The sequence below is a fragment of the Humulus lupulus genome, chromosome 5, assembly GCF_963169125.1.
Source record: "Humulus lupulus chromosome 5, drHumLupu1.1, whole genome shotgun sequence".
NCBI classification, from domain to species: Eukaryota; Viridiplantae; Streptophyta; class Magnoliopsida; order Rosales; family Cannabaceae; genus Humulus; species Humulus lupulus.
Window position 1 is genome coordinate 105,753,868 of NC_084797.1, and position 12,766 is coordinate 105,766,633.

Genomic DNA, 12,766 nt, shown 5'->3' on the forward strand with positions numbered 1-12,766 from the left:
GAAGTGGTTGGTCAGACCAAGAATGTTAATCTCCTGAGCTGGGAGGAATTTCAGACCTTGTTCAATGGAAAGTATTATAATGACGCCATTAGAGCGGCGAAGGCTGATGAATTTATGAGCCTACTTCAGGGAAGCTTATCAGTTACTGAGTACGCCTTAAAGTTTGACCGTTTGGCAAAGTTTTCCAAGGAGTTGGTGCCCACTGATGGGACCAGGAGAGAGCATTTCTTACAGGGGCTACAGCCCAGGTTAGCCCGAGATGTACACATCACCACTGTGGCAGGAGTTACTACTTATGCACAGGTGGTGGAGAAGGCACTCACAGCTGAGAGTGCAGAGACTAAGATCTGGCGTGACAATGTAGCCAAAAGGGATTTTAAGAGGCCAGGTCCTCCATTTATGGGTTCTGGTAGGGGTGTTGGCCCCAGTGATCAGAAGAGGAAGGTTCCTGACACCTTTCCAGTTCCAGGTCCTGACAGACGGCCCCGTGGTATCTCTGTGGGTCGTCCAGGTGGTAATGAAGCCTGGAGGTCTTATCCCGAGTGTCCTAGATGCAAGAGGCATCACTTGGGAGAGTGTAGAGCGAGGAGCTACTTCTCTTGTGGAGCAGTGGGTCATCTCAAAAAGGATTGCCCTAAGGCAAGAAATGAAGAACCCAAGAAGGCAGACAGCTCGGCCCCAGCTCGAGTGTTTGCATTGACTCAGGCAGAAGCTGAGGCTTCCTCCTCAGTGGTTACAGGTCAGCTTCTTAGTGCTGGAACCGCTTATAATGTATTGATTGACTCTGGTGCTACACATTCTTTTGTTGCTAGTAGTGTTATTGATAGGTTGTTTAGACCTTGTGATTTCTATGCTGTGGGGTTTGGTACTTTGTTACCCACTGGGGAGTTGGTAGTATCCAAGAGATGGATCAGATCTTTGCCAGTGATAGTGGAGGGCAGAGAGTTGTCAGTGGATCTTATAGAGTGTGTTATGACTGACTTCAATATGATACTAGGTATGGATTGGTTAGCAAAGTATGGGGCAACCATTGACTGCAGAAGGAAGATGGTCACCTTTGAGCCTGAAGGTGAGGATCCTTTTGTATTTGTTGGTGCTGTGCATGGACCCCGTATTCCTATGATTTCTGCATTGAGGGCTAGGGATTTATTGCAAGGGGGTTGCATTGGATTCTTAGCCAGTGTGGTTGATACCACTCAAGTCGTGCCAGTGAGACCAGAGGATACTAGACTTGTATGTGAGTTTCTGGATGTGTTTCCAGAAGATTTGCCAGGGTTGCCACCACACAGAGAGATTGAGTTCATTATAGAACTGGCACCAGGGACGGAACCAGTGTCTAGAGCACCATACAGAATGGCCCCAGCTAAGTTGAAAGAATTAAAGGTACAGCTGCAAGAGCTGTTGGATTTGGGTTTTATCAGACCTAGCTTTTCACCATGGGGTGCGCCAATTCTGTTTGTAAAGAAGAAGGATGGTTCTCTGAGGATGTGTATAGATTACAGAGAACTGAATAAGTTGACAATTAAGAACCGGTATCCTTTGCCAAGGATAGATGATCTGTTTGATCAATTGCAGGGTAAGACGGTATTCTCTAAGATCGACCTTCGTTTTGGTTATCATTAATTGAGGGTTAAGGAGGGAGATATACCGAAGACCGCATTTCGTACCAGGTATGGGCATTATGAGTTTCTAGTTATGTCATTTGGATTGACTAATGCCCTAGCTGCTTTCATGGATATGATGAATAGAGTGTTCAAGGATTATTTAGAGCAGTTTGTGATTGTCTTCATCGATGATATACTGGTATATTTTCAGACTGAGTTAAAGCATGAGCAGCATCTGAGGTTGGTTCTACAGAGGTTGAGAGAACACAGATTGTTTGCAAAGTTCAAGAAGTGTGAATTCTGGTTGTCTCAGGTATCCTTTCTTGGGCATATTGTCAGTAAGGAGGGGATTAAAGTAGATCCATCAAAGATTGAAGCGGTCAGAGATTGGCCAAGGCCGAAGAATGCTTCTGAGATTAGAAGTTTTCTTGGATTGGCAGGGTATTTCAGGCATTTTTTGGAAGTGTTCTCAAAGATTACTACTTCGTTAATTGAGCTGACACGCAAGGGTCAAAAGTTTGTGTGGACAGATAAATGTGAGAACAGCTTCCAGGAGTTGAAACAGAGGTTGATTACAGCTCCGGTTCTGAGTCTTTCGACAGACCAGGAGAAGTTTGTGATTTATTGCGATGCTTCTCATCAGGGTTTGGGCTGTGTTTTGATGCAGTCAGAGAAGGTTATAGCTTATGCTTCTCGTCAGCTGAAGGAGTACGAGAAGAGGTATCCTACTCATGACTTAGAGTTGGCAGCGGTGGTTTTTGCTTTAAAGATATGGAGGCACTATCTCCATGGAGAGAAATGTGAGGTTTATACAGACCACAAGAGCCTGAAGTACTTCTTCACCCAGAAGGACTTGAATAAGAGGCAAAGGCGTTGGCTGGAATTAGTAAAAGATTATGATTGTGAGATTCTGTATCACCCAGGGAAAGCCAACGTGGTAGCTGATGCTTTAAGCCGGAAGGGTCCGGGACAGATTCATGGTATTAGGCTAATAGCCAGAGAGTTAGCTGATGATATGACCAGAGCTGGTATAGAGTTGCAGGTGGGCCAGTTGGCCAATATTACGCTACAGTCTACGCTGCTAGAGAGAATCAAGGAGGGTCAATTGAGTGATCCACAGCTGATCAAGATTAGAGAGGATGTCTTGGCTGGAGCATCCAAGGATTATATAGTGTCTGATTTGAGGTTGTTGAGGTACAAAGGACAGATATGTGTTCCGTTAGACACTGCGTTGAGGCGGGAGATTCTGGATGAATCTCATACTACACCTTACTCTTTGCATCCAGGCACCACGAAGATGTATCAGAATGTGAGATCATTGTACTGGTGGCCAGGGATGAAGAGAGATATAGTAGAGTATGTGGCTAAGTGCTTGACATGTCAACAGGTCAAGGCTGAGCATCAGAGGCCGGCAGGGTTATTGTAGCCTCTGGATATCCCAGAGTGGAAGTGGGAAGACATCACAATGGACTTTGTGGAGGGCTTACCCAGGTCTGTTGGTCAGCATGATTCCATTTGGGTGATAGTGGATCGCTACACCAAGTCAGCTCACTTTCTACCAGTGAGGACTACATATACCGCTGACCAGTACGCAGATCTCTATGTGAGAGAGATCGTGCACCTCCATGGAGCTCCTAGGTCGATCGTGTCAGACCGGGACCCTACATTTACTTCCAAGTTTTGGAAGAGTTTACAGACAGCCATGGGTACACGACTGAAGTTCAGTACAGCTTATCATCCTCAGACAGATGGGCAATCTCAGAGGATGATCCAGATATTGGAAGACATGCTGCGGGCATGTGTGCTGGACTTTGGTGGATCATGGAGTAAATATCTGCCTTTGATAGAGTTCTCCTATAATAATAGTTATCAGTCTATCATTGGTATTGCACCTTATGAGATGCTGTATGGTAGGAATTGTAGATCTCCCATTCATTGGGATGAGACAGGTGAAAGGAGATACTTAGGTCCTGAGGCAGTTCAGAGGACCAATGAGGCTATTGACAAGATTAGAGCTCGGATGCTTACTTCTCAGAGTAGACAGAAGATCTATGCAGATCCCAAACGCAGGTTTGTGACTTTCTCTACTGTCACCTATCTGTATTGGACCGTTGGACTCGAATGGTTATTATGATCACTGTTGATATTATATCATGCTTTATTGTGTTTTCTTGCTGGGCCTTGGCTCATGGGTGCTATGTGGTGCAAGTAAAGGGAAAGAGAAGCTCATCCAACCCTGAGTGGAGAGCTTGGGCGATGTTGTGTACATATTGGGTCGCTTGACCACCACGGTCAAGGAGTTCTCAGAGGGACTAGGGGTTACCCTACTTTTGCCGCTTAGGTCGGCGGGGATTGTAAATTTGAAACTATAACGACCCTTTTGTATTATGAACAGCTTGTAAATATTTTGAAAGGCTCATGTGCAGTTTATTTACTTAATGAAATGTATCATTTCCTTTTTACTGGTTTTTCACCTTAACCTGATAATAACACTTAAATCACGTTTTTAACCAAAGGACTCGGATAGCGGGTCAAATTTTCGGTTCACTGTTCACCGTAACTGTTCTGGGGTAACCAGGGCGTTACAACTTGGTATCAGAGCAATGCCAAGGTTAAGGTTCCTGTAGACTGGCTGGGTATGTACACACATCACCGAAGTCAAGCTCGACTCATGGTTTGGTAACTATCTATGTGGTTACATGTATAATTGTTTAAATGTAATATATATGCTTTACCTGTGTGCATGAGATACCATGTTGAGCCTGTGCCCTGAAATAATATATCTTCAGCAAATGTGTGCTAATTACTACTGAGATTGCTGGCACCTGCTTATTAGTATGGTTGTTCATAAGTTATTATGTGATACATGCTGAGTGCTAAATGCCATAAACATGTATCTGCTTGTGAATATTAAATGACTGTGGAATGTGATAATTGTCTGCTTGTTCTTGGACCGTGAGGCGGTAAGAGGTTTAGTTATTACTACCTGGCTGGCCGTATTGATTATTGTTTCAGTAAGGTATCAGTGACAGAATGAACCCAGGACAGACAGACATGTCAGCTGGCCAGAGTGATCCAGGCCAGAATTATAAACGTCAGGGTCAAGAGAATGAGCAATCCCAAATTCCACAGCCAGTACCTGCAAACTGGCAACAGATGTTTGAGGAGTTGCAGGCTACAGTGTTAAAACAAGGAGAGGAGCTTCGTCTCTTAAGACAGCAGCAAGTGCCTGTCGTGGCCAGTGTTGCAGAGGCACCTTCTGTGTCGGTGGCAGTTATTGTGCAGCTGCCCGGGGTTGAAAACAGAATGGAACCTCTTTATGAGCGGTTCAGGAAACAACAACCTCCTGTGTTTGAAGGCAGTGCCGATCCTACCAAAGCTGAACAATGGATGAGCATGATTACCACTATTCTTGAATTTATGAGGGTAGCTGGTAGTGAGAGGGTGGCCTGTGCTGCCTATATGTTTCGGGATGATGCCCAGATTTGGTGGGAAGTGGTTGGTCAGACCAAGAATGTTAATCTCCTGAGCTGGGAGGAATTTCAGACCTTGTTCAATGAAAAGTACTAGAATGACGTCATTAGAGCGGCGAAGGCTGATGAATTTCAAACGAGAGTTACTGGACCGGGAGTCATCAAAGTGACATGTCCGGTGAAGACCTGCGCCATCGTTTGAGTTCGGCTCAAAGCCCTCGGTCCACCCCGAGGGTTGACCTTCGAGATCGCCTCAACTCTCAGAGAGGAGATCCAGCTAGAAATGGTAGTCGTGCTCACCAAGGGGAGGGTCTGTCGGTAGTACGTGATAGCAGGAATGTCCCACATAACCTAGCTCAAGCTAGGAGGGACAATAACCCACCTAACACTTACAATGGGACTGGAGCTGTTGAACTGCCCCAGAACAACCAATGAAGTAAGGACCAAACCCTAAAGTGTCTAGCTCAGATGGAGGAGCTGATGAAGAACCTCTTATCGGAAAAATAAAAAGATGAGTACGACTCGGGGGACGAACTCGAGCTCTTCGCTCCCAGCATAGCAGCCACGACGTATCCACCTGGTCTCCGTATGCCTCACTTGTCCAAATTCGATGGGGATGGAGACCCGTCCCATCATTTGGGTATGTTAAACACCCTGATGATGGCCCACAACATCGGTCCCGAGCTAAGGTATTTGATATTTCCTTCCAACTTGACTGGGACAGCCAGGCAATGGTTCAAGCAGAATAAAAAATAGTCCATCAGCTCGTGGAAAACCTTTACTGCCGACTTCAAGAGGGCATTCTAAGCTTCTCAGGCTGCCCGCGTCATAGCCGACACCCTAACAAATGTAAAGCAGCAGCCCGAGGAACCTTTGAAAGCTTACCTGAGCAGATTCGCAAACGTCCTGGCTTGGGCCAGGGACACAGATGATAGTTCCAAGCTTATGGCCTTGAGGACTGGGATCCTCGTTGGAGGCGGACTCTGGGAAGAGATATAGAGAAAAGGTGTCAGCACCGTGAACGAATTCTTAAATAAGGCCCAGGGATGGATAAACCTGGAGGAGGCGCGAACATCGGCCGCGGGAACCAGCCAAGCCCATGATTATCCCGCTGGAGTGGGAACGGATGTTGTGAAAATGACCCAAACTGTTACACAGAATAACCAGTGGGGTGGAGGCAAGAGAAAAGGGAGCAGCGAGGGTGGCCAGCACGGCCCGAAGAAGAATAAGCCCGTGGAAAAATTTAAACCAGTCTACACGACTTACACCGAGCTCACAAACACTAGGGAGAACATTTTCCTAGCAAACTATGCCCGCCTTCCCTGGAAGAATCCGGAGCCTTTGAAGCAGCAGAAGGCTAAGTGGGACCCCTCAAAGTTTTTTCGATTCCACAACGACATGGGCCACAACACTGACGATTGTAGGCATTTGAAGGATGATATCAAGACTCTCATCAGAGCCGGACCCTTGGCTCAGTATACGCAGAATAAAGTTCCCGCCGGTCAACCAGCTCCAGAAGCTCAGATAAGTCAGCCCGAGTCTCGGATAAATCAGGACACCCGTCCTCCTGTGATAGGAGGAGAGATCTCCACGATCTCCGAAGGCCCCCTTCTGGCCGGAACGAGCAGAGGTGCCCAAAAGAGATACGTCAATGAATTGAAGGCTCATAACGGAGTGGAGTTCGTCCCAGAGCAGCATCTACCAAAACAGCAACGACTGGAGAGGCAACCAATCATATTCACCGAGGAAGATGCCAGTCACGTCCAGTTCCCCCGTAACGACCCTCTGCTCATAGCCGCCCAACTCGCCAACCGGAGAGTTAGGAGGATACTGGTCGATAATGGGAGCTCGGTGAATCTGCTGTTCTGGTCTATGCTGGAAAAGATAGGTTTATCTATCACCGAGTTGAAAGCCACCTCCATGATGCTATATGGATTTTATGGAGAAGGGTCAGCAGCAATAGGAACAATCGAACTGGTGATTACCTTGGGAGAGGGACCCCGGACTGTCTCAAAACTCCTCGAATTTGTGGTCATCGATTGTCCCGCCACGTACAATGCTATTTTGGGCCGACCTACATTGATAGCGTTTGAAGCCATAACCTCCATCCGCCACCTTGCACTAAAATTCCCCTCTTCCACGGGGATATGCACGGTCTGAGGTGATCAGCTCGCTGCCAGGGAATGCTATAGCATTTCTATGAAGGGAAAATCAAGACCCGGGCAGCAGATGATGACTATCCAGGGTGGGAGTGAGGAATCTCAGGAAATTGTACCTAGTCCTGAGATAGAAAAATCTCAGAATGCAAGAGGGGAGGGTATCATCGTAAATAATGATATCGACACCAGAGTAGGCGAGGATAGATCCGAGCTCCAGGCCATCAAAGAGCTCAAGGAGGTAAATATCAACCCACAAGACCCCTCGAAGGTGGTGAAGCTCAGGAAAAACCTATGTAGAGAAAGGAAGGCGGAGCTGATTAGGTTTCTGCAAGAAAATCTAGATGTGTTCGCCTGGTCTCATGGAGACATGATAGGGATCAGCCCGAGAGTCATCATGCACACCCTCCACTTGGATAAAAACGTGCCTGCAAAGTCCCAGAAACAAAGGCGCCTAGGAACGACCCGAGCTGAGGCCCTAGAGGAGGAAGTAGGCCGGCTCTTAAACTGCGGCGGTATCCGTGAAGCAACGTTCCTGATCTGGGTCGCCAATCCCGTATTGGTCCCGAAGCCCAACGGGAAATGGCGGACCTGCATCGACTTTTCCGATCTGAACAAAGCTTGCCCCAAAGATTTCTTCCCCTTGCCAAGGATTGACCAATTGGTAGATGCCACGGTGGGGCACGAGCTCATGTCTTTTATGGATGCATACTCGGCCTATAACCAAATCGCCATGAATCCTGTAGACCAGGAACACACTAGCTTCATGACCCCAACTAACGTTTATTGTTACAAGGTCCTGCCTTTCGGGCTGAAAAACGCAGGAGCTACGTACCAGTGGTTGGTAAATAGGATGTTTACCAATCAGATCGGGAAAAATATGGAAGTGTATGTTGACGACATGTTGGTCAAGTAAAAAACTGCCGATAACCATGTCTCCGATCTGGAGGAATGCTTTAAGATTTTGAGGGAATACGACATGAGGCTAAACCCCCAAAAGTGTACTTTCGGGGTTGCGTCAGGAAAATTCCTGGGTTTCATCGTCAATACTAGGGGAATAGAAGCAAACCTCGATAAGATCAGGTCGCTACTCGAGATGCCCTCACCCCGGTCGCGAAAAGATGTTCAAAGTCTGACAGGAAGGGTGGCGATCCTTAATCAGTTTATTTCTAAATCTACCGACAAGTGTTTGCCATTCTACAACCTGCTCTGGGGAAATAAAAATTCGAGTGGACCGAGGAATGCGTACGTGCCTTCCTTGACCTGAAAGAAAATTTAGCCGAGCCACCCATATTGTCCAAACCAATGGCAGGAGAACCTCTTTTCCTTTACCTAGCTGTCACGGAAGATGCGGCTAGCGCTGTACTAGTCCGAGAAGAAGACCGGTCTCAAAAGCCAGTCTATTACATCAGCAAGAGGCTTCTCGGAGCTAAGTCTCGGAATCCGTTGATGGAAAAGATGGCCTTCTGCCTTATTACGACCTCCCGAAAGCTCAGACCGTATTTCCAGTCCCACTCAATACACGTTATAACCGATCAGCCTTTAAGGCAGGTTTTGCATAAACCTGAAGCATCGGGACGCATGTTGAAGTGGGCTATCGAGCTCAGCCAATTTGAGATACTATACATACCACGAATTGCTATGAAAAGCTACGCCCTGGCTGATTTTATGGCAGAATGTACAGGGTTCCGAGAAGACCCGGTGGAAGAATCAGCTCAAGCCTCATGGAAAGTCTTCGTAGATGGCTCGTCTAACGAGAAGGGCTCTGGGGCTAGAATCATATTGATATCCCCAGAGGGACATCGATTCCACTCGGCGTTACGATTCATATTCAAAGCGTCCAACAACGAGGCTGAATACGAAGCTTTATTGGTTGGGCTAAGGGTAGCCCAGGAGCTGAGGGCCAGCTTCGTCCAGTGTTACAGCAATTCCCAGCTCGTGGTAAACCAAGTGTTAGGAGAATACCAAGCACGGGGAACCAAGATGGCTGCTTACCTGGCCAAGGTAAAGAAAGAGCTATCCACATTTGAGCGCGGCTCAATCGAGCAGATACCTTGGGAGCAGAATGCCAACGCGGATGCCCTGGCAAAGCTCGCTACCTCTGGGGAGGCGGAGAATTTGGGGCTGGTGCTGGTAGAGTTCTTGGAAAGACCAACCATAGAGGAAATCAGGGCGGAGGTCGAGATGATTGACGCCAGACCGACTTCGATGACTCCCATCCTCGAGTATCTCACAGCAGGGAAGTTACCTGAGGGGCGAAATGACGCAAGGAGGGTACTTTACCAGGCTCCGAGGTATACAGTGATAAATGGGATATTATACCGGCGTGGCCTCTCTTTACCTCTCCTACGGTGTGTTCTGCCAAGCGAGGCGAAGACCATTTTTTAGGAGGTGCACGAGGGCTTTTGCGGAGATCACGCTGGGGGGCAAAACCTAGCCTTGAAGATATTGAGGCAAGGGTACTATTGGCCCACTCTATCAAAGGACTCGATCTCCAACGTCCAAAAATTTAATAAGTCCTAGTGATTCGCCACAATTGCCCGGGTTCCTCCGGTCAAGCTGAAGATGATCTCGTCCCCATGGCCGTTCACGGTCTGGGGGAATGACCTAGTTGGTGCCCTCCCTACTGGAAAAGGAGGAGTTCGCTACGCGGTGGTGGCTATCGACTATTTCACAAAGTGGGCAGAAGCAGAGCCCCTGGCGACGATCACTTCAAAGAGGGTCCTCGACTTTGTGGTCAAGAATATTGTTTGCCGATTCGGGATGCCAAAGAAGTTTGTATCAGATAACGGAATGCAGTTTGATAGCGACCTTTTCACCGAATTCTACGAGAGTCACGACATAGTTAAAAGCTTCTCCTCCGTGGCTTATCCCCAGGCCAATGGGCAGGTCGAGGCTGTCAACAAGATGCTAAAAGCAAGCCTTAAGAAGAGACTGGATGAAGCCAAGGGAGTTTGGCCCGAACAGCTCCCCCAGGTACTGTGGGCATACCGGACCTCGCACCGAACTTCGACGGGTCACACTCCTTTCTCCCTGGCTTTTGAGACTGAGGTCGTTCTTCCTATCGAAGTAAAGGGAGCCTTGCACAGAGTCCAGACATTTGACCATAACCGGAACGATGAATTGCTCTACGCGTCCCTCGACCTGATTGACGAAAAGCGAGAAGCTTCATAGCTGCAGCTCGCACATTACCAACAATAGATCACTCGTTATTTCAACTCAAAGGTCAAGAAATGCGTCTTTAGCGTAGGCGACCTGGTACTCAGAAGAGTCTTCTTAGCCGGTAAGGACCCCAAGGACGGAGTGTTAGGACCAAACTGGGAAGGGCCCTATCAAATAACAGAGGTCATGAAAGAAGGAACCTTCAAGCTAGCTCGGCTTAATGGAGAAGCAGTCCCACGGACTTGGAACGCTATACACCTGAAGAAATATTATCAGTAATATCTTTGTAAGGCTTAATTAGAAAAGCGACCTTTGTTTATTAAATAATGAGAGTCTTTTCGCGGTGTCATATATGTTTGTGGATGTAATGTAAAGTAACCATGAAAGGTCCTTTCCTGATTACTTGGGGGGCATATATCCTGGATACAACCAAGTCCTAAAACTTAGAATTTGATTCAAATTGATTGATCGATGTTTTTCTTAAAAAGCATGAGATATCAATAAAGAATTAACGTAAACTAAGTTTTTAAAATTAATGTCCTGGATACAACCAGGTCCTAAAACTTAGAAGTTGGTTCAAATTGATTAATCGATGTTTTTCTTAAAAAACACGAGATATCAATAAAGGATTAACGCGAACTAAGTTTTTAAAATTAATATCCTGGATACAACCAGGTCATAAAACTTAGAAGTTGATTCAAATTGATTAATCAATGTTTTTCTTAAAAAGCACGAGATATTAATAAAGGATTAACGTGAAATAAGTTTTTAAAATTAATATCCTGGATACAACCAGGTCCTAAAACTTAGAAGTTGGTTCAAATTGATTAATCGATGTTTTTCTTAAAAAGCACAAGATATCAATAAAGGATTAACGCGAACTAAGTTTTTAAAATTAATGTCCTAGATAGAACCAGGTCCTAAAACTTAGAAGCTGCTTCAAATTGATTAATCGATGTTTTCTTCCTAAAAAGCATGAGATGTCAATCATGACACCAACATAAGCTAAGTTCTCACCAAATGCGTTAAAGAGGAGCAACAATAAAGTTAAACCACAAAAAAAATATATACAAATAGATTAAAATAAATCTGAGGAAACCAATTGTCTCGAGGATAAAAAACCTTGTGATATAAAGTTACAAATAAGAAATAAGAGAAAAAGGGGCAAAAGTCCTAAGCCCCACCACGCCGCTCCGACGAAGTCACCCCTTCGGCGTCCTGCTTGGCTGTAGCAGAAGTGTCCCTAGCCTCAGAGGGCACCTCCTGTTGAAGTCGAGCCTTAAACTTCTCGAGGAAGGGATTCCACTCCTCCGGTACCAGGAAGGAAAAATCACCATCCTAGTTGAAGGCTGAGCAATGATACAGCATGGTCTCCATGGAGGAGTTGGAAGATGCCCTCTCTACCACAAGGGCATCCTTGGCCTCCTCAAGCTCGACCTTCACAGCATCCAAGGTGACCTGTGTAGCCTCGACCTCCAGTAGCTTAGCCTGGTTTGCCTCCAGATCAGCCTGCGCAGCGGCCAAGGCGGCCTACGCAACCTTCTCGCTTTCCCTGGCAGCCTCCAGGGAAACCTTGGCATCTCGCTCTTGTTGTTGAGTAGACGCAAGATCAACCTTGGAAATCTGGAACTCGCCCTTGACCTCATCAAACCTGGCCTGGGACCGAGCTATGCTTTGGTGTAGGGCCAAAGTTGCCTACAAGATCAAAAGATGATAAGGCATGTGCTTTAGGGAAAGCAAAGAGAACCATTGATTAAGCAAACTTACCGTGAGGGTCATCCCCAATGAAGACTCCATAACGTTCTCGGGGCTCCTCGTCTCGATCTCCCGCAAATCCCTTGGGGTGGCATTGTAGCAGTGATCAACCATATAGGTCGCGGTTTCATAAACTGTCCCTCGAAAGGCCTCGGGGATTTTGTACAGGGCCTGGGTGTTTACTGGGATGCACACGGTGGGAACCGAAGCTGGCAAGGACCCGGTTGGTACCTCCAGTTCCCAGTTAGAAACCGGAGGTCGCGGGGGAGGTGGGGGCATCTCTTCTATAGGAGGCGGATCCTGGCCTTTCCCCTTGGCGGGAGACTTGGAAGTGGTCCCGGGAGGGGCAGTTTTCTTGGTTAGCCGGAGCTTCTTGACCAAAGGTCCAGACGACCCTGAGGGAGGATTCCCCCCCCCCCCCCCCCTAGAACATGGATCGCAGAACACTGTCCCCGGGCTGTGACATCTCCTCACCTGAGACAAAACCAAGGAAGCGTTAGTAGACATAAAAATACTTGTTAAAAGATAAAATAAAAAGTCTAAAGATTCTAAAGAATGTATTGAAAAGGTCCTACCCTCCGAGCTAAAGGAGGAATCTATTGCCACGACCTCCGGC